Source organism: Pristiophorus japonicus, chromosome 10, assembly GCF_044704955.1.
Source record: "Pristiophorus japonicus isolate sPriJap1 chromosome 10, sPriJap1.hap1, whole genome shotgun sequence".
In the NCBI taxonomy this organism is placed as follows: Eukaryota; Metazoa; Chordata; class Chondrichthyes; family Pristiophoridae; genus Pristiophorus; species Pristiophorus japonicus.
Window position 1 is genome coordinate 131,051,854 of NC_091986.1, and position 27,536 is coordinate 131,079,389.

Below are 27,536 nucleotides of genomic sequence, written 5' to 3' on the forward strand. Positions count from 1 at the left end.
GGGCAATGTTATGGGGGTGGAAGTGGACGGTCTTTGTGATGGAGAGGATTATGGAGTTGCAAGTTCAGTTCAGGGATGCTGCAGTGACAAACTATTTGGTTCAACCTGAGATAGTGGCCAGGGAACGGAGAAGGTGTCAGTGGCCAAGGAACGGAGTTTGTGGTGGGGCAGAAAACATCGGAATTTTTGGCTCACCCAGGATTGGATGTCAGATGAGCAATCTGACAACACAATGGCAGTGGAAGTGTTGAGAAAGGCAGCAGAGAGGTAGAGCTGGGTATTAGTCAGTGTACAGAAAGATTGGAACTAACAATTGGATGCTGCTTGTTTGTACTTGTGGTCATCAGTGTGCAAACTAAAGATAGGAACATGGGCAAACCATCAGAGACTAGTGATGGTTGATGGAGGTTAATCTCTATGTGTATTCCTCTCGCAGAAGCAACAACATTGTCATTGTCGGTATTCTTTAAACGTGGAGATCGCACAGCAATTATTACTAAATCTGTGACAAATAAATGACATGGGCAGTGCTTAGAAAGAAAGATTTTCTGAATAAGCTGCATAGACAGTGGGTATGAAAAACTGATGTTACTGAAGAGTGTTATTGTATTATCATCATCATCATAGGCGGTCCCTCGTATCGAGGATGACTTGCTTCTGTTGTGTTCATACTCTATTTATTTGATATAGTTCACTGGATGGGAATTAGGACCCTGCGGGAACTATTCGCAGTTGCTGTACTCATGCTGGTACATGCCGGTTTGGGGACTCCAGTTTGGGTTGTTGTATAAAGCACATGGTTTGAGTTACTTTTCTCTTGGCTCAGTTTGTCATTTATTTACGCGTACACAACATAATTTGCCGATGGGGATGACTCAAATTAACCTTCCTTCCGCCCTTCCCCACCTTTCCTCTCTGTTATGTATGTAAACATTGTAACTGTGTAAGACTTACCACCAGTGTGCGCAACTGTTGGAGGCACAAGGGTCACCTGCACACCTCGTGCAGGGAGTATAAAAGATTCTCTGCCATGCATCTAGGCATTCTGGAGTTGTATTAAAGAGACTAAGGTCACATCAGTTTTAGCTCACAGTACTCAGTCTTATGGAGTTCTTCCATACTTAACAGTTGGCGACGAGTAACAGATTACGAACTTTCACGCAGTCATGGCTGCCGTTGGTATTTTAGAGAGATTTGTAGAGGGTGATGATTGGGAAGCCTTCGTTGACATCTCGACCAGTAGTTCGTGGCTAACAAGCTGGATGGGGACGATAAAGCGATCAAGCACAGGGCGATTCTCCTTACCGTGTGTGGGTCCACAATATATGGCCTCATCAAGATCCTGCTAGCACCGGAGAAACCAGCGGAGAAAACATATACAGAGTTGTGTATGCTGGTTCGGAACCACCTCAAGCCAAAGGAGAGCATCTTAGTGGCCAGGTATCATTTCTACACGCACCACCGCTCTGAGGGCCAGGACGTGGCGAGTTATGGGAATTTGCGAATTTGCTGAATTTTTGGAGGAAATGCTGTGGGACTTTTTTGTGCTTGGCATTGGCCACAAAGGCATTCTTCGCAAGCTGCTGTCTGCTGAATCCTAGACATGAGCAAGTCCATCATGATAGCCTTTGGCATTCATATCCATGAGCTATAATACGAGACAGATATCTTCCCAGCATCGAAGCTCACCGGCAAGTACTGTGCATAAAATAACATCGCTAGCAGGCAGAACTGCATATGGCAGGGCCTACACATCTGCAGCTGCAAGACCTATGATGACTCAGAATCCGCCATTGGGCGTGAATGCAAATCCATTAGTACCATGTTGGCGCTGCGGGGGTAATCATCGAGCCCATCAATGTCGATTCAAGCACTGCATTTGTAAAGGCTGCGAAACAATGGGGCACCTCCAGTGAATGTGCACGAGTGCTGCGACTCACCACGTGGCAGAGTCGGCAGAGGATGATCGATCCGGCGTGGATCACGCAGAACAAACAAGAAAGGCAATTCAACCCGAGGAAGAAGTGTATGGGGTACATACCTTCACCATCAAGAGCCTTCCTATTATGCTGAAAGTCAAATTGAACGGTATTCCGGTATCAATGGAGTTGGACACAGGGGCAAGTCAGCCAATTATGAGCCAGAAGGCTTTTGAGAAACTGTGGGGCAACAAGGCACAAAGGCCCAAACTGAGCCCGATTCAGACAAAGCTGCACACCTACACCAAAGAGCTCATATCAGTCATTGGCAGTGCGACAGTTAAGGTATCGTACAATGGAGCTGTGCATGATTCATCACTGTGGATTGTATCAGGTGATGGCCCAATGCTATTCGGCAGAAGCTGGCTGGGAAAGATTCAATGGAACTAGGACAACATCAAAGCACTATCTTCAGTGGATGATGCCTCATGCGCCCAAGTGCTGAGCAAGTTTCCGTCGCTATTAGAACCAGGCATCGGCAACATCACAGGTGCCAAGGTGCAGATCCATCTAATCCCCGATGCAAGGCCCGTTCATCACAAGGCTCGAGCGGTTCCATAGATGATGAGGGAGAAAGTCGAGATTGAACTGGACAGACTTCAACGAGAGCGAATCATATCGCCAGTCGAGTTCAACGAGTGGGCCAGTCCGATTGTTCCGGAGTTGAAAAGCGATGGTACGGTCAGAATCTGCGGAGATTACAAGGTAACGATCAACAGATTCTCGTTACAAGAGCAGTACCCATTACCCAAGGCGGATGACCTGTTCGCAACATTAGCAGGGGGGGAAGTCGTTCAACAAGTTGGACCTAACCTCCGCCTACATGACACAGGAGCTGGCTGAATCTTCGAAAAGATGGAGATGCAGCAACACACACAAAGGACTGTTTATATAGCACGGGTGGCCTTTTGGGATTCGCTCGGCTGCTGCCAGCTTCCAGAGGAACATGGAGAGTCTGCTGAAATCGGTTCCGCGCACTGTTGTGTTTCAAGACGACATTCTGATCACCGGTCGTGACACCATTGAACACCTGCACAACCTGGAAGAGGTTCTAAGTCGACTATACAGAGTGGGACTCAGGCTGAAATGCTCCAAGTGTGTTTTCCTGGCACCAGAGGTCGAATTTTTGAGGAGAAAGATTGCGACAGACAGCATCAGACCCACGGACTCAAAGACAGAGGCCATCAAGAATGCACCCAGACCACAGAATGTGGCGGAGCTGTGTCCGTTCCTGGGACTCCTCAACTATTTTGGTTACTTTCTATCCGGGTTAAGCACTTTGCTGGAACCGTTGCACATGTTGCTACATAAGGGTGACGACTGGGTTTGGGATAAATCTCAAGAGACAGCCTTTGAGAAGGCCAGAAACCTACTTCATTCTAATAAGTTACTTGTACTGTATGACCCGTGTAAATGATTAGTGCTAGCTTGTGATGCATCTTCGTACGGGGTCGGTTGAGTGTTACAGCACAACAATGTATCGGGCAAACTTCAACCGGTTGCATATGCATCTAGAAGTCTGTCTAAGGCTGAAAAAGCCTACAGTATGGTCGAGAAAGAGGTGTTAGCATGTGTATATGGGGTTAAGAAAATGCACCGCTCCCTATTTGGACTTTAGTTTGAGCTCGAAATCGACCACAAGCCACTCATTTCGCTGTTTTCAGAAAGCAAAGGTATAAACACCAATGCTTCGTCCCGCATCCAAAGATGGGCACTAACATTGTCCACCTAAGACTATGTTATCCGCCACAGACCAGGCACGGGGAACTGTGCTGATGCCCTCAGTCGGCTACCATTGCCCACTACCGGGGTGGAAATGACACAGCCCGCAGACTTGCTTCTGGTCATGGATGCTTTTGAGAGTGAGGGGTCACCCATCACTGCTTGCCAGATCAGGACCTGGACCAGCCAGGATCCTGTGCTATCACTTGTAAAAAGTTGTGTCCTCAATGGGAGCTGGTTGGCCATTCCCGGGGAAATGCAAGATGAAATTTCACCGACGCAAAGATGAAATGTCCATCCAGTCGGATTGTCTCTTATGGGGTAATCGCGTGGTTTTGCCAAAAAAAGGCAGGGAAATGTTTATACGTGACCTACACAATACCCACCCAGGCATAGTCATGATGAAGGCTATAGCCAGGTCGCATGTTTGGTGGCCCGGCATTGACTCGGACTTAGAGTCATACGGACACCAGTGCAACACGTGCTCACAATTGAGCAATGCATCAAGGGAGGCTCCATTGAGTTTGTGGTCATGGCCCTCCAAACCGTGGTCCAAGATCAATGTAGGTTTTGCTGGCCCCTTTCTCGTAAAGATGTTTTTAGTTGTAGTGGACACTTACTTTAAATGGATTGAATGCGTAATCATGTCATCCAGCACATTCACTGCCACCATTGAAAGCCTTCGGGCTATGTTCGCCACCCATGGCTTGCCCGACGTCCTTGACAGTGACAATGGACCGTGTTTCACCAGCTCGGAATTCAATGAGTTTATGACCCGCAAAGGCATCAAACATGTCAGGTCTGCCCCATTTAAGCCCACATCCAACGGTCAAGCGGAATGGGCAGTCCAAACTTTTAAGCAGAGCTTGAAACATGTGACGGAAGGCTCATTGCAGACCAGCTGATCTCGGGTTCTGCTCAGCTACCTGACGCGACCCCACTCGCTCACTGGGATTCCCTCTGCAGACTTGTTAATGAAGAGAGCACTCAAAACCAGGCTCTCCCTAGTCCACCCTGATCTAAATGATCATGTGGAAACCCGGCGTCACCAGCAAAACATGTACCACGATTGTGCCGCTGTATCGTGTGACATTGATGTTAACAACCTTGTATTTGTCCTTAAATACGGTCATGGTCGTAAATGGGTCGCTGGCACTGTCTTGGCCAAGGAGGGGAATAGAGTGTTTATAGTCAAACTATTGAATGGAGAAACATGCAGAAAGCATTTGGATCAGACCAAACTGCGGTTCACCGACAACCTGGAACAACCTGAAGAGGACATCACCATCATCGATCCACCAACACACACCCAACTAGCAATCGACCTCGCTGTCAATCAAGAGGATGAACCCACCATTCCCAACAGTCCTGTCAGACCAGCCGCGCCGCAGTGCAGCAATGGTCCGACCAGCTCCTCCATGCCAGAGTTTGAACTCAGACGATCAACCAGGGAGTGTAGGGCCCTGGATTGTCTCAACCTGTAAATAATTTGTATCAAAGACTTTGCGGGGGGGGGGGGGGGAGTGATGTTATGTATGTAAACATTGTAACTGTGTAAGACTTGCCATCAGAGGCCCAAGGGTCACCTGCACACCTCGTGCAAGGGAGTATAAAAGGTTGTCTGCCATGCTGCTTAGGCACTCTGGAGTTGTATTAAAGAGACTAAGGTCACATCAGTTTTAGCTCACAGTACTCAGTCTTGTGGAGTTCTTCCATACTTAACACTCTCCACACCCAGGGACCCTTCAATTCTGTGGCTGAGATGGATAAAATGATTTTCTACATACATCACGGCGAGTGGGTTAGACAGCGACAACATAACATCAGCTCGCCGCCCTGCAATATTTATCCACTGCCTCGGCACCGAAGACCAACGCATCTTTGGCCAAATCCAAGACACGGAGTCCTACGACAAAACGGTAAGTGGCCTAGAGAACTATTTTGGGCCAAAGAAAAAGACCGTGAAGAGATCCCAATGTTGTAAAAGGGGGCAAGGGAACGGTGAACCAACCAAACAGTACATCATTTCAGTAACTGAACTGGCCGCTACGTGTAACTTTGGAGCACTCACAGAAGAAATGATTAGGGGTCAAATTATTGAGAAAACAACGATCGCCCGCATTCGGGAACGCTTACTAATGGAGGATGATAAATTGACATTAGACAAAGCAACTAATTTGGCCATCCAAATCGAATCAGTGCTTTCCGATTCAAAAGTGATCAAATCCCCTACTCCCTCTGTGCAGCAGACTGCAGCTACAGCCCATGTGCAAGGCGTTCGTCCAAAGTGGATATCACAGCAGAGACCCAGGGCTAGTAATAAGCTACCCACTATGGATCACGGGATTAACTTCCACTGCTTTAACTGTGGGGACAAATCACACTCATCAAAGAGTCCTAACTGCCCTGCATGTGGGAAAGAATGCCCTGCATGTGGTAAAATGAACCATTTTGCTAGTGTCTAGCACTCATCACAGCATATTCAACATGTGGACAATCCCGATAGTGATGAACCCAATATGGTTTACACCGTTTGTGATAGTTTGCACATCGGTTCGGGCAAATTTAAGGACTGTGAGGTAAACATTGACGACACGTCCTGCTGCCTCCTCATTAGCACATCGGTTTGGGCAAATTTATGTACAGTGGGGTAAACATTGACAACATGCCCTGCTGCCTCCTCATTGACCTTGGTGCCAAAGTTTCTCTCATGTATGTACTTTTGGGATCACTAGCCATCAGATGGCATCACTGTTGGAGGCCATTTGGGCTCCACACACAGGTGTGCAGCCCAAGTATAAAAGGCCAGCCATTTTGTATATTATTCACTTTGGGCCTTAATAAAGCAGAGCCAAGATCATGCCTCTTGGAGTTAAACAGTACTCAGTCTAACAATTATTACATACACAACATTTGCTGACGAGGCAACAAGAACCTTTGTATGCAAAAATGAGCACAATTGGATTGTTGGAGTGATTTGTGGAAGGAGAAGATTGGGCAGACTTTGTGAACCATTTGTGCCAGTTCTTCGTGGCCAACAAAATGGAAGAGGTCGGCGACACAGATCGGCGCTGGGCGGTGTTCCTCACGGTTTGCGATCCAAAACTTTATGGTCTGATAAAGAATCTACTCCTGCCTGTGAGTCCAACAGAGAAGACGTATGAAGAATTGTGTACACTGGTACAGGACCACCTTAAACCAGACGAAGGCATCATCATCTCGAGATACAATTTTTATACGCACGTTCGCTCAGAGGGCCAGAATGTGGTGGAATTCTTTGCTGACCTGAGACATCTAGCGGGACCGTGTAAGTTCGGGGCTGTGTTGGCAGACATGCTGTGGGACTTCTTTGTAATCAGCATCAACCACGAGGTGATCCTGCGTAAACTACTGGCGGTGCAGATGTTGGACTTGAACAGGGCCATCACGATCGCTCAGTCATGCATGATGACAGATAGAAGTCTAAAGCAGATATCAGTGAAAAATCGAAACTCGGCAAGTACTGTAAATATGATTGATTCAGTGTTCAGCAGAGCGGCACATGGCAGGGCCTACCCAACTGCGTATGTGAAACCTGTGGCTGCCCAAAGTCCGCCAGTGGGAATGTATCTGATTTCTCCGTGTTGGCATAGTGCGGGAAATCACCGGCACCGGCAAAGGCTGTCTGTGAGTGGGGCATCTCCAGCGCAAGTGTCCGTAGATGAGCAAGCGTGCTGTGACACACCACATGGAGGATGATGGTCAGACTGGTGCGGATCTGGATAGGCAAACCGAGATACCAGAGGAGGAAGTGTATGGACTGTACTCGTTCTTAACTAAGAGCAAACTAATAACGATCAACGTGAAATTTAATGGGGTGCCGGTATCGATGGAACTGGACACGGGGGGCAAGTCAATCGATAATGAGCCAGAGGGCATTCGACAAGCTTTGGGATACTAAGGCTGTGAGACTCAGGCTGAGTCCAGTCACTGCCAAGTTGCGCACGTACACCAAAGAACTCATAACGGTGATTGGCAGTGCCACAATTGAAGTGTCATATGACGGTGCAGTTCATCAGTTACCGCCATGGATTGTCCCAGGCAATGGCCCAACGCTGTTCGGCAGGAACTGGCTTGAAAAATTCAGATGCGATTGGAACGACATCAAGGCGTTGTTGTTGTTGGAGAAAGATACATGTGCCCAAGTACTGAGCAAGTTCCCCTCGCTGTTCGAACCAGGCATCGGCAACTTCACGAGAGCCAAGGTGCAAGATCCACGTGGACTCGGATGTAAGACCCATCCATCATAAAGCTCAGGCAGTTCCGTATATGATGAGGGAGAAGGTCGAAATCGAACAGGACAGACTCCAGCGTGAAGGGATCATATCACCAGTTGAATTTAATGAATGGGCCAGCCCCATTGTTCCTGTGCCGAAAAGTGATGGCATCATCAGAATCTGTGGAGACTACAAGGCTACGATCAACAGGGTTTTGAAACAGGATCAGTACCTGTTACCGAAGGCTGATGACGTGTTTGCAACGCTAGCCGGGGGCAAGTCGTTCACCAAACTGGACTTGAAGTCAGCCTACATGACACAGGAGCTGATCGAAACGTCAAAGAGACTTACGTGCATTAACATGAATAAAGGGCTGTTTATTTATCACAGGTGCCCTTTTGGAATTCACTCAGCTGCAGCAATATTTCAGAGGAACATGGAGAGTCTACTGAAGTCTGTTTCCAGAACCGTCGTGTTCCAAGATGATATCGTGGTCACAGGTCGTGACTCCGAGGAACATCTGAACAACGTGGAAGAGATTCTACATCGTCTGGACAAAGTGGGACTCAGACTGAAACGCTCGAAATGCGTCTTCATGGCACCAGAGGTTGAATTCCTGGGGAGGAAAATTGCTGCTGAAGGCATCAGGCCCACGGACGCAAAAACCAAGGCCATCAAGAATACACCTAAGCCACAGAATGTGACGGAGCTGCATTCGTTCCTGGGTCTACGCAACTACTTCGGTAACTTCCGACCTAAATTGAGCACCTTATTAGAACCACTGCACATGCTGCTAAGAAAAGGCGACAACTGGGTGTGGGGTGCGTCTCAAGACAGAGCTTTTGAGAAAGCCGCTAATCTGCTTTGCTCTTACAAGCTGCTGGTACATTATGACCCATGCAAACTTTTAGTATTGGTCTGTGATGCTTCGTCATATGGAATTGGTTGCATACTCCAACAAGCTAATGAGTCGGGTAAACTTCAACCAGTCGCGTATGCTTCAAAAAGTTTGCCGAAAGCGGAAAGAGCCTACAACGTGGTAGAGAAAGAAGCACTAGTCTGTGTGTATGGGGTTAAAAAGATGCATCGGTATATGTTTGGTCTTCGGTTTGAACTGGAGACAGATCACAAGCCACACATTTCACTGTTCTCTGAAAACAAAGGTATCAATACCAATGTTTCATCCCGCATTCAGAGGTGGGCGCTAACATTATCCGTTTATGATTATGTCATTCACCATAGACCTGGCACCGAGAATTGTGCCGATGCTTTGAGCCGTCTGCCGTTGCCCACACCGGAGCTTGAAATGCCACAACCAGCGGACCTATTGTTAGTTATGGATGCTTTTGAGAGTGAAGGAACCCCTGTCACAGCTCAACAAGTTAAGACCTGGACCAGCCAGGACCTGATTTTATCGGTGGTGAAGAGTTGCATCCTCAAAGGTGATTGGTCTGCCATACCCAAGCAAATGTGCGAGGAAACCAAACCTTACATTCATTGCAAAGATGAACTGTCTATTCTGTTGGATTATATACTCTGGGGCAATCGTGTTGTTATGCCCAAGAAAGGGAGAGAGAAATTTGTACGTGAGCTACATAGCACACATCCCGGCATTGTAATGATGAAAGCCATCGTCAGATCTCATGTATGGTGGCGGGGAATTGACTCTGAGCTGGAATCATGTGTGCATCAGTGCAACACTTGCATGCAGCTCAGCAAAGCACCAGCGGAATCGCCGCTGAGTCTGTGGTTGTGGCTGTCCAAACCATTATCCAGGATCCACATAAACTTTGCAGGTCCCTTCCTGGGGAAGATGTTTTTAGTTGTGGTGTATGCATATTCGAAGTGGATAGAGCGTATCATCATGTCATCCAGCACATCCACAGCTACCATTGAGAATCTCAGTGTCATGTTCGCAACACGTGGTCTGCCTGACATCATTGTTAGCGACAACGGATCGTGCATCACCAGTCAGGAGTTTCAAGAGTTGATGGAACTCAATGGTATCAAACATGTAAGATCAGCACCATTCAAACCTGCATCCAATGGGCAAGCAGAACGTGCTGTCCAAATCATAAAGCAGAGTATGAAGCGAGTAACCCAAGGATCACTGCAGACCCGCCTTTCATGCATACTGCTTAGTTACAGAACAAGACCACACATGCTTACCGGGGTCTTGCCTGCTGAACTAATGATGAAGAGAAGTCTTAAGACCAAGCTATCTCTTGTACACCCTGACTTGAATAATCACGTTGAATATAAAAGACAAAGTCAGCAAGGGTATCACAATCACGCAGCTGCGTCGCGTGATATTTCTGTAAATGATCCTGTATATGTTCTGAATTATGGTCAGGGTCCCAAGTGGATCGCTGGTACTGTCATGCCAAGGAGGGCAACAGAGTATTTATGGTCAAGCTCAAAAATGGGCAAACATGCAAGAAACATATGGATCAGATAAAGCTGTGGTACACAGATGAACTGGAACAGTTGGAGGAAGAGACAATTGACGATTGTCAAGAGACAAGAGACAAGAGACAAAAGACAATTCCACTGTCACAGGAGAGAGAGTGGAGAGCACCAGTTCCAACTGTCACAGGAGCATCCAGTCGTGCCCCGGTAACTGCCCCCAAAGGAAGTGGAGTGTGGGAAATTGCACTCCGCTTCCATTGAGAGGTGGTAAGGCCAATTCTGCAGCGGGAGCAGGACTTCCACACTGGGGGCTAAAATTCCCTGCCCCAGAAGGTTACCGCCCCCAAGATGGGAGCCTGTGTGAGGGAAGTTGAGGGGAGACGGGGGCGGGGGATGGAGGGGAGAGTGGTGGTGGTGGGGGGCAGAGAAACTCAGAGCGGGGGACAGGAGGGGCCACATTGCAGCAGAGGTCTGAGGGGGGCGAAGTGTGTTGGAGGGGCGGACCTGGGGGCTCTGTGCCTCGGTGCGGGGAGTGTTCAGAGTGGGGTGGACGGGTTGACTGTGCAGATGGCGGTTGGTGGATGTGGTGTGGTTGGCATCGCGGGGGCGTGGCTCCGGGCTGGCCGGGGCTGGGGGCTCGACATCCGGGGGTGTTCAGCATTTGGGAAGGATTCTGACGAGATAGGGCGGGTTGGGTGCGGGAGGAGTGTTCCCGGTGTTGGGTGGGTCCGGAGCCGGGGGGGGGGGGGGCAGCACGCTCTTGGGATGGGGGGTGGGCTGTTTGGGGCTGGGATGGGGAGAGACTTCTTCACTCGGGGAGTTGTTGGCCTGTGGGGTTCCCTGCCGCGGAGAGTTGTTGATGCCAGTCCATTGGATGTGTTCGGGAGGGAGTTGGATGTGGTCTTTGCGGCTGGGGGGGTCAGGGGGGTGTGGAGGGGGCGTGGGGGGGAGGTGCTGGGGTGGGTGATCAGCCATGATCTTGTTGAATGGCAGTGCAGGCTCGAAGGGCCGAATGGCCTACTCCTGTACCTATTTTCTATGTTTCTATGTCTATGACCAACCAACCTACCCCCAGTCATCAGAGGACTCAGTGGCCATCAGTGAATCAGGACTTTCAATTACTGACATGTTCGATGAAAATGGACTTTCAATCCCTGACATGGCCATTGCCACTCCCACCAGGTCAGCCACCCAGCCACCAGTCACAACAGAGTCTGAAAACTCACCCAAGGCTGGAGTTGAACTGAGACGGTCAACCCGGGAGCATAAAACAATTTGTAAAAGACTGCATTAATATCTCAGAGGGGATGTTGTCGTGTATGTACTTTTGGATTACTAGCCACTAGATGGCATCACTGTTGGAAGCCATTTGGCTGTACGCATGGTATAAAAGACCAGCCATTTTGTATATTAGTCACTTTGGGCCTTAATAAAGCAGAGCCAAGGTCATACCTCTTGAAGTTAAACAGTACTCAGTCCAACAGTTATTACATACACAACAGTCTCCATATTGAGCGAGGCTGTGTCGGAAACCCACTTCATGCACTGTCAATTGCAGCATGCAACTTCCATTCTACATGCGTACTCCGACTCCAAAATTGAGGTAATTGGGGTCATATCTGTCCCGATATACTACAAGACATAACATTGGCGAACTTTTCTTTTTATGTCGCGAAGGGACGAAGCCTCATGTGTGTTGACCTTTATGACAAGCTAGGGTTCAAAGTTTACGACCCAACTGGCACACCTGTGTACATGGTGGACTTTGACAAGCAGTATCCCTCAATTTTCACAGGGTTTGGAGTGACAACAAAATTCTGCCATCTCCCTGCGTTGACCCTTCCATCAAACGGGTTACGCAGCGACTTCGCCGTCTCCCATTCGCAGTTTGCGACCAAGTATCCGCAGAATTAACGCGACTCGAATCTCAGGGAATCATTGAGAGCATCAACTCCTCACCCTGGATCTCGAACTTAAGTCATTGCTTGGCGTAAAAATGGGGAGATCCACCTATGCACCGACCTGAAAGATGTCAACAAGACTAGCTTCACCGACAAGTACCCTCTTCCTACCATCGACAAATGGTCTTCAGAATTCCAAGTTCATGGCACTGTGGGTGGCTCTGCTGCACAGGAGGGCAGGAAAAAGAGTGGAAGAGCTATAGTGGTAGGGGATTCTATTGTAAGGGGAATAGATAGACGTTTCTGCGGCCGCAACCGAGACTCCAGGATGGTATGTTGCCTCCCTCGTGCAAGGGTCAAGGATGTCTCGGAGCGGGTGCAGGACATTCTGAAAGGGAGGGTGAACAGCCAGTTGTCGTGGTGCATATAGGAACCAACGATATAGGTAAAAAACGGGATGAGGTCCTACGAGACGAATTTAGGGAGCTAGGAGCTAAATTAAAAAGTAGGACTTCAAGAGTAGTAATCTCAGGATTGCTACCAGTGCCACGTGCTATTCAGAGTAGGAATCGCAGGATAGCTCAGATGAATACGTGGTATTCATCTTGAGGAGTGGAACAGAAGGGAGAGATTCAAATTCCTGGGACATTGGAACCGGTTCTGGGGAAGGTGGGACCAGTACAAACTGGACAGTCTGCAGCTGGGCAGGACCGGAACCAATGTCCTAGGGGGAGTGTTTGCTAGTGCTGTTGGGAGGAGTTAAACTAATATGGCAGGAGGATGGGGACCTATGCAGGGAGGCAGAGGGAAGTAGAATGGGGGCAGAAGCAAAAGATAGAAAGAAGAAAAGTAAAAGTGGAGGGCACAGAAACCTAAGGCAAAAAGCAAAAAGGGCACATTACAGCAAAATTCTAAAGGGGCAAAGTGTGTTAGAAAGACAAGCCTGAAGGCTCTGTGCCTCAATGCGAGGAGCATTCGGAATAAGGTGGACGAATTATCTGCGCAGATAGCAGTTAACGGTTATGAAGTAATTGGCATCACTGAAACATGGCTCCAGGGTGACCAAGGCTGGGAACTCAACATCCAGGGGTATTCAACATTTAGGAAGGATAGACAGAAAGGAATAGGAGGCAGGGTGGCATTGCTGGTTAAAGAGGAAATTAATGCAATAGTAAGGAAGGACATTAGCTTGGATGATGTGGAATCGGTATGGGTGGAGCTATGGAATACCAAAGGGCAGAAAATGCGAGTGGGAGTTGTGTACAGACCACCAAACAGTAGTAGTGAGGTTGGGGACAGCATCAAACAAGAAATAAGGGATGCGTACAATAAGGGTACAGCAGTTATCATGGGTGACTTTAATCTACATATTGATTGGGCTAATCAAACTGGTAGCAATGCGGTGGAGGAGGATTTCCTGGAGTGTATTAGGGATGGTTTTCTAGACCAATATGTCGAGGAACCAATTAGAGGGCTGGCCATCCTAGACTGGGTGATGTGTAATGAGAAAGGACTAATTAGCAATCTTGTTGTGCGAGGCCCCTTGGGGAAGAGTGACCATAATATGGTAGAATTCTTTATTAAGATGGAGAGTGACACAGTTAATTCAGAAACTAGGGTCCTGAACTTAAGGAAAGGTAACTTCAATGGTATGAGACGTGAATTGGCTCGAATTGACTGGCAAATGATACTTAAAGGGTTGACTGTCTGGTGTAAAAATAAAACAGGGAAGGTGGCTCAACCATGGCGAACAAGGGAAATTAAGGAGAGTGTTAAATCTAAGAGGCATATAAATTGGTCAGAAAAAGCAGCAAACCTGAGGACTGGAAGAAATTTAGAATTCAGCAGAGCAGGTTAAACGTTTTAATTAAGACGGGAAAAATAGAGTACGAGAGGAAGCTTGCCGGAATATAAAAACTGACTACAAAAGCTTTTATAGATATGTGAAGAGAAAAAGATTAGTGAAGACAAACGTAGGTCCCTTGCAGTCAGATTCAGGTGAATTTGGGGAAAAAATAAATGGCAGACCAATTGAACAAATACTTTGGTTCTGTCTTCACGAAGGAAGACACAAATAACCTTCCGGAAATACTAGGGGACCGAGGATCGAGTGAGAAGGAGAAACTGAAGTATATCCTTATTAGGCGGGAAATTGTGTTAGGGAAATTGATGGGATTGAAGGCCGATAAATCCCCAGGGCCTGATAGTCTGCATCCCAGAGTACTTAAGGAAGTGACCCTAGAAATAGTGGATGCATTGGTGATCATTTTCCAGCAGTCTATTGACTCTGGATCAGTTCCTTTGGACTGGAGGGTAGCTAATGTAGCACCACTTTTTAAAAAGGGAGGGAGAGAGAAAATGGGTAATTATAGGCCAGTTAGTCTGACATCAGTAGTGGGGAAAATGTTGGAATCAATTATTAAGAATGAAATAGCAGTGCATTTGGAAAGCTGTGACAGAATCGGTCCAAGTCAGCATGGATTTATGAAAGGGAAATCAATCTTGACAAATCTTCTAGAATTTTCTGAGAGAACTGGTTGGCAGACAGTAAGCAGAGAGTTGGGAAAAACGGGTCCTTTTTAAAATGGCAGACAGTGACTATTGGAGTGTCGCAGGACTCGGTGCTGGGACCCCAGCTATTTACAATATACATTAATGATTTAATGAAGGAATTGAGTGTAATATCAGCAAGTTTGCAGATGACACTAAACTGGGTGGCGGTGTGAGCTGTGAGGAGGACGCTAAGAGGCTGCAGGGCGACTTGGACAAGTTAGGTGAGTGGGCAAGTACATGGCAGATGCAGTATAATGTGGATAAATGAGAGGTTATCCACTTTGGGGGCAAAAACACGAAGGCAGAATATTATCTGAAAGGTGACAGATTAGGAAAAGGGGAGGTGCAATGAGACCTGGGTGTCATGGTTCATTAGTCATTGAAAGTTGGCATGCATGTACAGCAGGCAGTGAAGAAGACAAATGGTATGTTGGTCTTCATAGGTAGGGGATTTGAGTATAGGAGCAGGGACGTCTTACTGCAGTTGTACAGGGCCTTGGTGAGGCCTCACCTGGAATATTGTGTTCAGTTTTGGTCTCCTAATCTGAGGAAGGACGTTCTAGCTATTGAGGGAGTACAGCGAAGATTCACCAGAATGATTCCTGGGATGGCTGCACTGACATATGAGAAGAGACTGGATCAACTGGGCCTTTATACACTGGAGTTTAAAAGGATGAGAGGGGATCTCATAGAAACATATAAGATTCTGACGGGACTGGACAAGTTAGATGCAGGAAAAATGTTCCCGATGTTGGGGAAGTCCAGAATCAGGGGACACAGTCTTAGGATAAGGGGTAGGCCATTTAGGACTGAGATGAGGAGAAACTTCTTCACTCAGAGAGTTGTTAACCTGTGGAATTCCCTGCCACAGAGAGTTGTTGATGCCAGTTAATTGGATATATTCAAGAGGGAGTTAGATATGGCCCTTACGGCTAGGGGGAATCAAGGGGTATGGAGAGAAAGCAGGAAAGGGGTACCGAGGGAATGATCCACCATGATCTTATTGAATGGTGGTGCAGGCTCGAAGGGTTGAATGGCGTCCTTCTGCACCTATTTTCTATGTTTCTATGTAAATAGCTGGGGCCCCAGCACTGAGCCCTGCGGCACCCCACTAGTCACTGCCTGCTATTCTGAAAAAGACCCGTTTATCCCGACTCTCTGCTTCCTGTCTGCCAACCAGTACCCTAACCACTTCAATTCATTACCCCCAATACCATGTGCTTTAATTTTGCACACCAATCTCTTGTGTGGGACCTTGTCAAAAGACTTCTTAAAGTCCAAATACACCACATCCACTGGCTCTCCCCTGTCCACTCCACTAGTTACATCCTCAAAATTTTCGAGAAGATTCGTCAAGCATGATTTCCCTTTCATAAACGCATGCTGACTTGGACCGATTTTGTCACTCCTTTCCAATTATGTTGCTATTTCATCTTTAATAATTGATTCCAATGTTTTCCCCATTACTGCTGTCAGGCTAACCGGTCTATAATTCCCTGTTTTCTCTCTCCCTCCTTTCTTAAAAAGTGGTGTTACATTAACTACCCTCCAGTCCATAGGAACTGATTCAGAGTCGATAGACTGCTGGAAAATTATCACCAATGCATCCAATATTTCCAGGACCACTTCCTTAAATATTCTGAGATGCAGACTATCAGGCCCTGGGGATTTATCGGCCTTCAGTCCCATCAATTTCCCTAACACAATTTCCTGACTAATAAGGATTTCCTTCAGTTCCTCCTTCTCACTAGACTCTCGGTCTCTTAGTATTTCCTGAAGATTATTTGTGTCTTCCTTCGTGAAGACAGAACAAAGTATTTGTTCAATTGGTCTACCATTTTTTGTTCTCATTATAAATTCACTTGATTCTAACTGCAAGGGACTTACATTTATCTTCGCTAATCTTTTTCTCTTCACATATCTATCGAAGCTTTTGCAGTCACTTTTTATGTTCCCAGCAAGCTTCCTCTCATACTCTATTTTCCCCCTTCTAATTAAACCCTTTGTCCTCTTCTGCTGAATTCTAAATTTCTCCCAGTCCTCAGGTTTGCTGCTTTTTCTGGCCAATTTATATGCCTCTTCCTTGGATTTAACACTATCCTTAATTTCCCTTATTAGCCACAGTTGAGCCACCTTCCCCATTTTATTTTTACTCCAGACAGGGATGTACAATTGTTGAAGTTCATGCATGTGATATTTAAATGTTTGCCATTGCCTATCCACCGTTAACCCTTTAAGTATCGTTCGCCAGTCTATTGTAGCCAATTCACATCTCATACCATCGAAGTTACCTTTCCCTAAGTTCAGGACTCTAGTCTCTGAATTAACTGTGTCACTCTCCATCTTAATAAAGAATTCTACCATATTATGGTCACTCTTTCCCAAGAGGCCTCGCACAACAAGTGCAGTAGATAGCTGGCAGTCACAACCACGTAGCTGACATGCTCAGCCGCTCGACACCTGTTTCGGACTCTGGTGCTGACTTGTTCACAGATGACAACACATATGTCACGTCGATCATCACTCAGTCTATCAGAAACCTTGTCTCCCGCGACAAACTCAAAACCGAATCACAGCTTGATGCTACGCTCCAACATGTGTGCCACTTCCTCCAGACTGAGTGGCCTAAGCAAATTCCAGAAGAGCTGAAAACCTTCCAGAGACTTTGCGATTAATTTTCTGTTTGGAATGATGGCTGCCTAGCTCGTGGTGATAGAGTAGTGATTCCCAAGTCGCTTCAACAGCACGTTCTCTAATTGGCATATGATGGACACCCTGGCATTGTCTGCATGAAGCAGAGATGTCGCGATTCAGTATGGTGGACTGGGATTGACACTCGCATCGAGGAGTTTGTCTCACACTGCGAAGCATGCAGTCTGAGCGAAAAGGCCACAAACATCCGACCAGCGCCAATGAAGCCCATTCCATGGCCACAAAGACCATGGCAACAACTTCAGTTGAATATCTTCGGTCCCGTTGAAACAGCTCTACAGCACCAGCGTTTCCTTGTTGTAGTACATGACCTGCATTCCAAATGGCCCGAAATTGCTATAACAAGTTCAGTGACCTCATCAATGATCGTCACTATTCTGCAGCGTATGTCGACGAGGTGGGGCCTCCCAGAGGTCATAATCACTGACAATGGACCACAGTTTCTGTCCGAGCAGTTCGCGGATTTCCTCACTCGTCATGCTATCGAGCATCGCCTTACTGCTTGTGGCCCCCCGACCTGCGAGAGGACAGCTCCGCAGGTCGGGAAGTAAAAGAGCTGTTGCATACCATTTCAACCTCCAGCGCGAGCTGCTCCAAGTGTGAGACGTTTTTGAGATGGGCGACTGGGTGACGTCATCAAAACCCAGGTCGCATTTTGGAGCGTGGGCAGGAACATTGGCAGGGCCCAGGTACAGAGGAGTGGGAAGGCCGGGGCGGATGAGCAGCGAGTGTTTGTGTCGAAATGCGGTGAATGTTTATGGTGGAGGAGCGGCGAGAGATCGTGGCGGAAGTGCGACAGATGAGGGTATGGGGCCCAGAAGAGCCGAGGGCCCAGGGGAGGTACAGGCCAGTCCACACTGCGATATGTGTACTCGCGAGGTCCGTGTAGCAGAGCAGTTCTCTAGTCGTCCTGGTTAATCCTTGCCACTGGACCAAGACCTAGCTCTGTCAAGCCCATGTGGTGGCTGGTGTGCAATGGCCGCCACACTTTAAAAAAATCCACGCACAGGCATCTTTCACCCCCTCAATTGGAGTTCAGGACTGGAACATCAGGTCCTTCATCGAAACACCTGTGAACTTGTGGAAGCAAGTCATCCTTGTTCAAGGAACTGACTATGATGATGACTGCTTGATACAATCCTCAAAGCAACAGAGGTGTTGAGCGTTTTAACCGCGTCATCAAAGAGGGTTTGAAAGCCAACCTCACAGCAGGCCAAACATTCGACGAAGCGGTTCAAACCATTCTCCGCACATTCCGTTCGACAAAGCACTCGCTAACGGGAAAGACATCCGCTGAGCTCATGATTGGGCGAATCTTCGCTGGCTACTGGACATTCTCAAACCCCCAGCCAAACCTAGCGCGAAGAGACCAGCAGGATGGGACAGAGGCACCGTTCTGTTTTCCAACCAAAACCTAGAGCAAACACCACAAGCTCCACGCCAGTCTCAGTGTATCAGAACACGACCTGGCTATCTCAAGGATTTTGTCTGTACATAGACTGTGGTTTTAAAAAGGGGGGAAATATGTTGTGTTCATACTCTATTTATTTGTTACAGCTCACTGGATGGAAATTCGAACCCTGCGGGAGCTATTCACAGTTGCTGTACTCATGCTGGTTCATGCCGGTTTGAGACTCCATTTTGGGTTGTATAAAGCACATAGTTTGAGTTACTTTTCTCCTGGATCAATTTGTCAGTTATTTACACGTACACAACAGCTTCCACGCCAAAAAGGGATGAGTTCACAGGTGGTTCAATGAAGGACTTAATATTCCAGATCTCGAACTACATGTTGAAGGTTGGAAGATGCCTGTGCGTGGATTTTTTTTAACGTGTGGTGGCTGTTGCATACCAGCCACCACACGGACTTGACAGAGCTAGGTATTGGTCCAGTGGCAAGGACGAGCTCTGTTGCATGGACCTAGTGCACACACATATCGCATTGTGGGCTGGCCTGTGCTGCCCCTGGGCCCTTGCCTCTTCTGGGCCCAGAAATGGTGTCTAAATATGCTTCAATAGTGTGATGTCACATCCGCGGTAAATATATGCCCATTTGTTTTGCATTTTGTAAGGGGGTGGTCTCTATGAGGGGGTCAGGTTCCCTTCTGACCAACTTGAGCGGTTCGAATCGCCCCCATTCCCTTGGGTTCTAGACTCTGGATTTATTTGGGGGGTGTGACAAAAGTGCAAAGGACACTGGTTTGATGCAAAAGAACCTTGTTTTATTACAGTCAAGGAAATACAAACTTATTACTCTAGTAAGAGAATGCAAGGCCAAACTTACAATCACTCTAATAAAGGACAGTACAAGGAAAGGTACACGGTCAAACTTATAATCACTCTAATAAAGAACCATACACTACACATTCAAAGGGGGATACAGTAAAATTATACCTCCCACCTCCCAATACCTAATTCTAGCTAGGTTGGACTCCAGGGCAGGCAGGGACTATGCTTACCAATGCTTTTGACAGTTAACGGTAGATCGCGGTTTCGGGGTTCGCTGGATGTGGTAGGGTCTGCTTGCCGTACCCCGAACGTCGGAGAAGACTTCTAGCTGCGCAATCTTCAGTTGGGTTGAGTTCGCTGATGCGGTAAGGTGCGTTTTGGATCTGTGGGTTAAGTACCCATTTTCTTTGGTTAGAAATAGGTTTCTACAGTCTTTTAGGTAATGTTTTACCCGTTGGTAGGTTGGGATTAGATTGTAGAATGGAAATTTTTGATTCTTTGGTTTTTTTCCCGTTGGAGTTTTGTTCGAGTTTGGTCGATCGCGGTGGTTTTTTCCGTTGATACCACGTTGACTATGGTCGGTTGCTGCCGCGATGGTGATGTTCTTCCTTCCTTCAGGACTTCAGGACTTCGAGGCTGGAGAAGTTAGTTTACAATTGTCGCGTTGGTCTCTCTCCTTGTCTTCATGACACAAGCATGGTCTCGGTTGTATACCCAAGTATGTCATACCCTCTGTTGAAAATAGGGACCAGTTATACGATTTCAGTGGTTCTAATCTTGGCACCAAATCAGTTCAAAATCCTTTGTATAAATTTGGTGGGCTTGGCTCTTTTTTGTAATATTTTGGCGGGCTCGTTAAAAGTTGATATGTTTTGGGTGAGTTGATGTTCAAAAACTGTTTCCTGATCGAAATATTAGTTTGGTAATTGCAATGTCCTTTTGTGCTTAGTTTTCGCATACAGGCTGGATTGGGCCTCTTTGTGATGTATATGCTGAAATGGTTTTCCAGACCCATGTTGATGGGTAGCTATCTCTAAGTGATTTTATGATGTCAGTATCTCTTGTGAAAAAGGATTCTCGAATACGCATTCCTCCAGACAGGTTAACTTAGTCCTCACACCCAGGTAGCCTCACTTAATCAGACTGTCTCCTGCTAGTGCCTTAGACCCGCCCACAGCCTTGAATTTGTCTTTTAAAATCCAAAATTCTATTAAAGTTCGTAGTTTCTTCCATAAGCACTTTAGAGTTCCAAACTTTTCGGTAGATAGTCCCAAATTAAATTTCCTTTTGAATGAGCCCAAACACTGGGGGCGGGGGGTTCTTGTGAATTTTGCACCTCCTTCAATTTGTAATATATGGGTGCAACTGTTAAAATAAAGGCTGCTAAAAAAAAATTGCCTTGCTGCATTGCGCAACCGACATTTTCCATCCTGGCTACTTTGCTGTGCTCCTACTCTGTGTGTCCGCGGATTCGGTTTAGAAAATATGGTCACCCTGTACTATTCCCGATATTACTTTAGCATCTTCTGGTCTCTCTTCAATTTTGTTATCTTGAAAAATTCCCAAATAAAAATGTTAAGTTCATGGTACTGTGTCTCAGCACCAAATTCAACAATGTTCTGAATATTCACTGTCCTCAATTTTGCAGTTGATCCAATTTGACTTATCAAATTGGGAAATATCAAAGTTTGAAAAATATGTTGAGCAATTCGAGTGATGGACGCAGAAAGAACACTCATCAATGACGGAGAAGCAGCTTTCAATTGTCTGCTTGCTGTTCGGAAAAGCACATTATAAATCCCCCCTCGTGGTTAGTGAGATCAAACACTCTGCTAACACATTTCCCCCGATACCAGCTCCAGCACGCACACGGTGAATGCCCATTGCTTGCCCTCGCTGGCTGGGCTGCTTGCTCCCTCAGTCCCTCCTCCCCTCCGTGTCACGCGGAGCTGCAGCGGGCTGACGTGTGGAAAGACGGTTGCGAAATTTCGGTGCACTTCAGTTGAAGAGGAAGCGCGTGGAAGCCAGGTTGTCCCGGTGAAGGAAAAGTGCTGCCAGCTTTGCTCATCCTGGCGGTAAGTAATGTTTTAATAGACAGCACTGGCGGCGAGGGCTTCCAGCGATGAGGGGAGAATAGTAGCGACAAATGGGATGGGAATTGGGAAAATGATAGTTTTGTTTGAAAAAGAAATCGGGAAGCAGTTTAGTTTCGTGATTTTCAGCAGCATGTTGAAAGTGTTGTGCTGCAGTTGTGTTTACTGGGGTATTGGCCAATTTAGTCATTTTCAGAACGTTAGCAAACTGCTGGGAATAGTCAGGGCCAGTCTTGGTATTAGTTTGTATTTATGCCAGGGGTCTTGACAGTGTTGCTGGTAACGTCACCATTTTATTTAAAATGGAACTGAATATTATTAATGTTCAGCTTTTTTCAGTTACAGAAGCTGTGATAAGTTCCTTGCTCCCGTGAGAATTTTTAAAATTAGGAAGTAAGGATTTGAGTCCCTCATGAAATGGGGGAAATATCATTGGGGTAATTTTCAATTTACCTCCGGAGCGTAAAACCGGCGTTGCAGGTTGGGCACCTGTTCTAGAATCCACCAGATTTTCCTTTCCGTTGATTTAAATGGAAAGGAAAAAACATGGGTGCAAAATTCTGATCATTATCCGTGTTTTTTGGGCGCTACAAATGCCGTTGGGGCTCCAAATGGCACGCATGCTTGTGGGGCGAATTGCGCTGGATGCTTTTTTGTTGAGCGCGTTAGTGCGGTTGCACAGTGAACGTCGAGCAGGCAAATCATGATGCCAATCATTTGACAATAGCGCTGCCATTTTGGAGCTCAACGCTTCAGCTAATGCCATCTCTTAACCTCACACAGCTGAACATGTGTTCAGCAGCAGGAAGGACCCAACCAGACCAGCGCTATTTAAAGGGATCATCAACTACTTGCAGGTCATAACATAAGAAATAGGAGCAGAAGTAGGCCATTTGGCAGCTCGAGCCTGCTCCGCCATTCAATAAGATCATGGCTGATCTGATCAAGGACTCGGCTCCACTTCCCTGCCCACTCCCCATAACCCTTTACTCCTTTACCGCTCAAAAATCTGTATCTCCACCATAAATATATTCAATGATCCAGCCTCCACAGCTGGGGCAGAGAATACCATAGATTTACAACCCTCCTGAGAGAAGAAATTTCTCCTCATCTCAGTTTTAAATGGGTGGCCCCTTATTCTATGTCCCCAGTTTTAGTTTCCCCTATGAGTGGAAATATCCTCTCTGCATCCACCTTATCGAGCCCCCTCATTATCTTATAAGTTTCAATAAGATCACCTCTCATTCTTCTGAACTCCAATGTGTATAGACTCAACCCCCTCATCTCTGGAATCAACCTAGTGAACTTTCTCTGAACTGCCTCCAATGCATCTATATCCTTCCTTAAATACGTGGACCAAAACAGGTCGCTGATTGCAGTGTGGGCAGGCACAGCAGGAGGGGCGAAGGTGCGGCAAAGTTTGTAGAGGGAAGTGACTGGGGCCCAGGAGAGGTGTGAGTTGAGGGCAGCACGGACCAGCCCACACTGTGATATATATGCGCGCTAGGTCCGTGCAGCAGAGCTGGTCTCCAGTGTGCAACGTCCACCACGCATTTTTTTTTAAATCCACGCACAGGCATCTTCCACCCTTCAAGATGTAGTTCGGGATCTGGAGTATTAGTTCCTTCATTGAAACACCTGTGACCTCATCTCTTTTTTGCGTGTAAGCAAGTCATTCTTGCTTTGAGGGTCTGCCTATGACGATGAGACCAAAATTGTATGCAGTACGTCAAGTGTGGCCTCACCAATACCCTGTACAGTTGTAGCAGGACTTCTCTGCTTTTATACTCTATCCCCTTGCAATAAAGGCCAACATTACATTTGCCTTCCTGATTACTTGCTGTACCTGGATACTAACTTTGTGTTTCATGCACAAGGACCCCCAGGTGTCTCTCTACTGCAGCACTTTGCAATTTTTCTCCATTTAAATTATAAGTTGCTTTTCTATTATTTCTGCCAAAGTGGATAACCTCACATTTTCCCACATTATACTCCATCTGCCAAATGTTTGCCCACTCACTTAGCCTGTCTATATCCCTTTGTAGATATTTTGTGTCCTCCTCACAATTTGCTTTCCCACCCATCTTTGTTAGATGATGGTTAGTTGCTGGTTGATATATTCTGGCTGTTGGTACATTCTACAAGTGTTTGGTGCTTTTCTATAGTTATTTCAAAAGTCTACAGGTGGCAGGTGCTGAAGCATTTTGTTGATTTGAAGGCTTCTGCACAAACCACTTCCTGCCAGACGTATGCACTCGCAGGAATTCCTCTTGGAATACAGCATGACTTGGAGAATGATCAGAGGCCATGTAGTGTAGGACAAGCTGCTGGAAGAGGGAGGAGGGTGGGAAGGGCTCCCAGCAGGAGGCAATGTAATAGCCACACCCAGGGTGTTCAGGGAGCATTTCTACCTGAACCTCAGCGAGGACCAATGTGTGAGACATACGCGCTTCAGTAAGGACATCCTCACTGAAATCTTCCATTTGATGCAGCCACAACTGCAGCCTCAGAGCAGGGCAAGGACTGCATTGCCAGTGGCTGTGAAGGTGACCATGGCCACTCGTGAGGGTGGTCCTCGGGGCTTGACTCCTGGCATTGATCTCCACGGCTATCTGCTCCCACTGCCTCTGAACATATGTCTGAGGGCCTTCTGGTCCCCTGTGGATACAGGACATCTCTCCTCCTTTCCATCTCCTCCACTAAAACCTCCAGTGCAGCGTCCGAAAACCTTGGAGCTGGTTCTCTCCCATGTCGTGCCATTCTTCACTGTTTCGCAGGTCAGATTCAGCTTCTGAATGACGTCCAGCACCTGCTCCAGCCACAATGCACATCCCCTTTAAGTAGTGCAGGCTAGCTTTAAGCAGTGCAGGCTAGCTTTAAGTGGTGCTAGCCTCTCACGATTTTGGGCCCTCTGCTGATGTGTGCAGCTAATCAACAGCACGGTTAGTGCTGGCTGCACGCTTCGTGCTGCCTGCATTACATTGAATGGGCGTGGGTTAATCGCATATCGCGATCCCTGCACCCATTTTTTTTTTGGGGGGGGGCTATTGAATTTAGCACCCCCCCCCTCCACCACCCCACCCCCCACACGTGTGTTTTCTATTACAGGCACCTGACCCGCAACTTCGATTTTATGCCCTCTGGTAAATTTAAAATTACCCACTATTGCCCTGGAATTATAAATACCCGATAGTTGGGAATGTGTAGCTGCTATGTTCTCAGTCTGCCGAAGCAGTGACCTGGTATGGTATGTTATGCTTCAATTTGCCAGATTGGTTGTGATAGAATACTGTACTGCAATTCTACCATCATAAAGGTGTGAAACTAGGTGAGGAGCAGAAATATAGGGCCCAAGTTTCCACATGATTTGCGCCTGATTTTTAGGAGCAACTGGTGGAGAACGGACTATCTTAGAAATCGAAATTCTCCACATTTTTTTTTCTGCAGTTCTAGTCAGGTAGAACAGTTCTACTTTGGAACAGAATATTTTCTTCAAAAGGGGGCGTGTCCGGCCACTGACGCCTGATTTGAAAGTTTCCACAGTGAAAACGTACTCCAAACTAAAGTAGAATGGAGCCAGTGAAGATTTTTGTAGAACTGAAAAAACCTGTTCTACACATTAAAAAATCAGGCGCAGGTTACAAATTAGGCGTCCAGAACGAGGTGTGGGGGGGGGAAGGGAACTCATTAAATTCTACAATAAATCCTTATTTATACTTCTACAAATATTATACAAATAAATCCAACCTGAATAAACATTTATAAGCCAAGAAAAGATTAAATAAACCATCTTCCTACCTGTGTGAAAGTGCTTCAGCCAGGGAGAATTCTGCAGCCGTTCGTGCCGCTGAGGGGGGGGAAGAAAGCCGTTCGTGCCGCTGAGGGGGAGAGGGGGGGAGGGGGGGGAGAGGGGGATCGGATCCAGTCCGGGAGCGGGAGTCGGGTCCAGTGGGAGGGGGGGGGGTCGCGTCCAGTCGGGGGGGGGGGGAGCGGGTGTCGGGTCTCGGGGCGGGTGTCGGGTCGGGTCTGGTCGGGGGGGGGGGAGCAGGAGCTGGCCGTGGGAGGAGCCTTATTCACGCAGCCCCAGTGAGGCCATTCAGCCAGGGCTAGGGGCTGCGTGCTTCGGGCCCCTCCCACACAGTTCGGCGCCTGGCGCTGCTGCACTTGCGTGCCGACTGTAGTGCGCATGTGCAGAGGTCCCGGCACTGTTTTCAGCGCAGGGACCTGGCTCCGCCCCCCCCACAGCTCGTGCTGGCTGTGCCGAGGGCCAGAGGACCTACAGGTAGGTGGAGAATACCGAGGATCTTTTTAGGTGCGAAAAACGGGCGCCCAGCTCGGAGGGGCGCCCGTTTTTTTTCTTGTGGAAACTTGGGCCCGTAGTGGTGCCAGCATCAGTTCAGCACTTGAGTTGAGTGGCCATTTATTTCTAGGAGATGGACTTTGGCTGCTCCAGCTGCCACACCGGCTGCAACATTTAAAAATAGTTCAAGTGTCCTGCTGGAGTCTAATATTTCTACAAATGGACTGTATTGTGGTTTTGCCTGTTTTCTATGAGATTTGGCTGACCGTGGGATACTGGTGTAGAGCTGGTCTTTGCCTGACTGCAGATTGATGGAAAAATTAAAAGAATCTTGGCACTGCTTCCTTGCACTGGTCTAAAAGGGCTCCTACTGTTGAATGATGCCCACTGTATAACAGCAGCATGACATGTATATTGCATGTAGTCCAAAATAATTTCTAATCACTGGTGTTTATTAAAAATCTGCATGTGTGGGGACTTCAAATGCTGTGGAATAAATTGGCTCCAGTTTTGAGAAACTAGTTTCTACAGGCAATTGATATATTACCACATGGGAAGATGTTCACATTGAAGCCAAATTCTTGTCCATCTGGTAAAAATATTGTATTTTGGCAAATCATTTTCTTGTTGCCTTCCCTCATTTCCTTGCAATGTGCTTCAAAGGTAAAATAATAATATTATGGTGCTTGATTGCTAATCTTATTTATGGCAGCATGCTAACCATAATCAAGACCTTGCGCAATATCCGACTCCTGCTGAAGTTTGTTCTATGTTGTTGCAAAGGAGCAGTGGGAAAATACACACAAATCAGCTATTAAAATAAAACATTAAAAAAAAGAGTTTTGATTATTTAAGAGGAAACAACTGTGGAATTGTTGCTGCAAAATCCAAGGCTATTTCCTTCCTGATACTCCTCCAGCATTGTGATGCTTGCTGACTCCATACAACATTTAGCATTAAAACAGACTGTCACAGCATTGAGAATGCTATTATAAAAGTAAATGGGTTAATTGAAACCAAAGGATAGGCTCCTTGATGGTGACAGTAATGAGTATTCCTCTAGAAATTGAATATGGTTATATTAATTAAAAGCATTATTGATGCTTTATACAATTGCTCCGTTTGCCCTTCTAAAATATCAGTAAAACAAAACGTGTTTTTAAAGGGTGGTATCCAAAATCTCCCCAAATGGCCCAGTAGTTTTAAGGTGGCACTGTCCAACATTGAATCAAATTGGCCTGCAAACTGATCTTATCAAGTTTGGTGCTCCAGCTTTTGGTCATTCTCACCAAAAGCAACATCTGGTCTGTTGGTGGTTTGTGGGAATTAAAAAAAAACTTTCAGGTGGTCAGCATGAGTGCACACAATTAACAGGTAGCTCC

The 27,536-nt window shown here is 46.9% G+C and overlaps 1 protein-coding gene across 4 annotated transcripts in view; it reads left to right on the forward strand.

The window, feature by feature from the left end:
• Window positions 1-21,763: 21,763 nt before the first annotated feature.
• LOC139275099 (interleukin-1 receptor type 1-like) overlaps window positions 21,764-27,536 on the forward strand; it is a 69,686-nt gene continuing 63,913 nt past the window's right edge. For 3 of the 4 annotated variants that reach the window (XM_070892093.1, XM_070892096.1, XM_070892095.1), the window contains exon 1: window positions 21,764-21,836. The gene's annotated coding sequence lies outside the window, so the exon portion shown is untranslated. The remainder of the gene's footprint in view (window positions 21,837-27,536) is intronic. The other variant, XM_070892094.1, reaches the window with a different exon arrangement.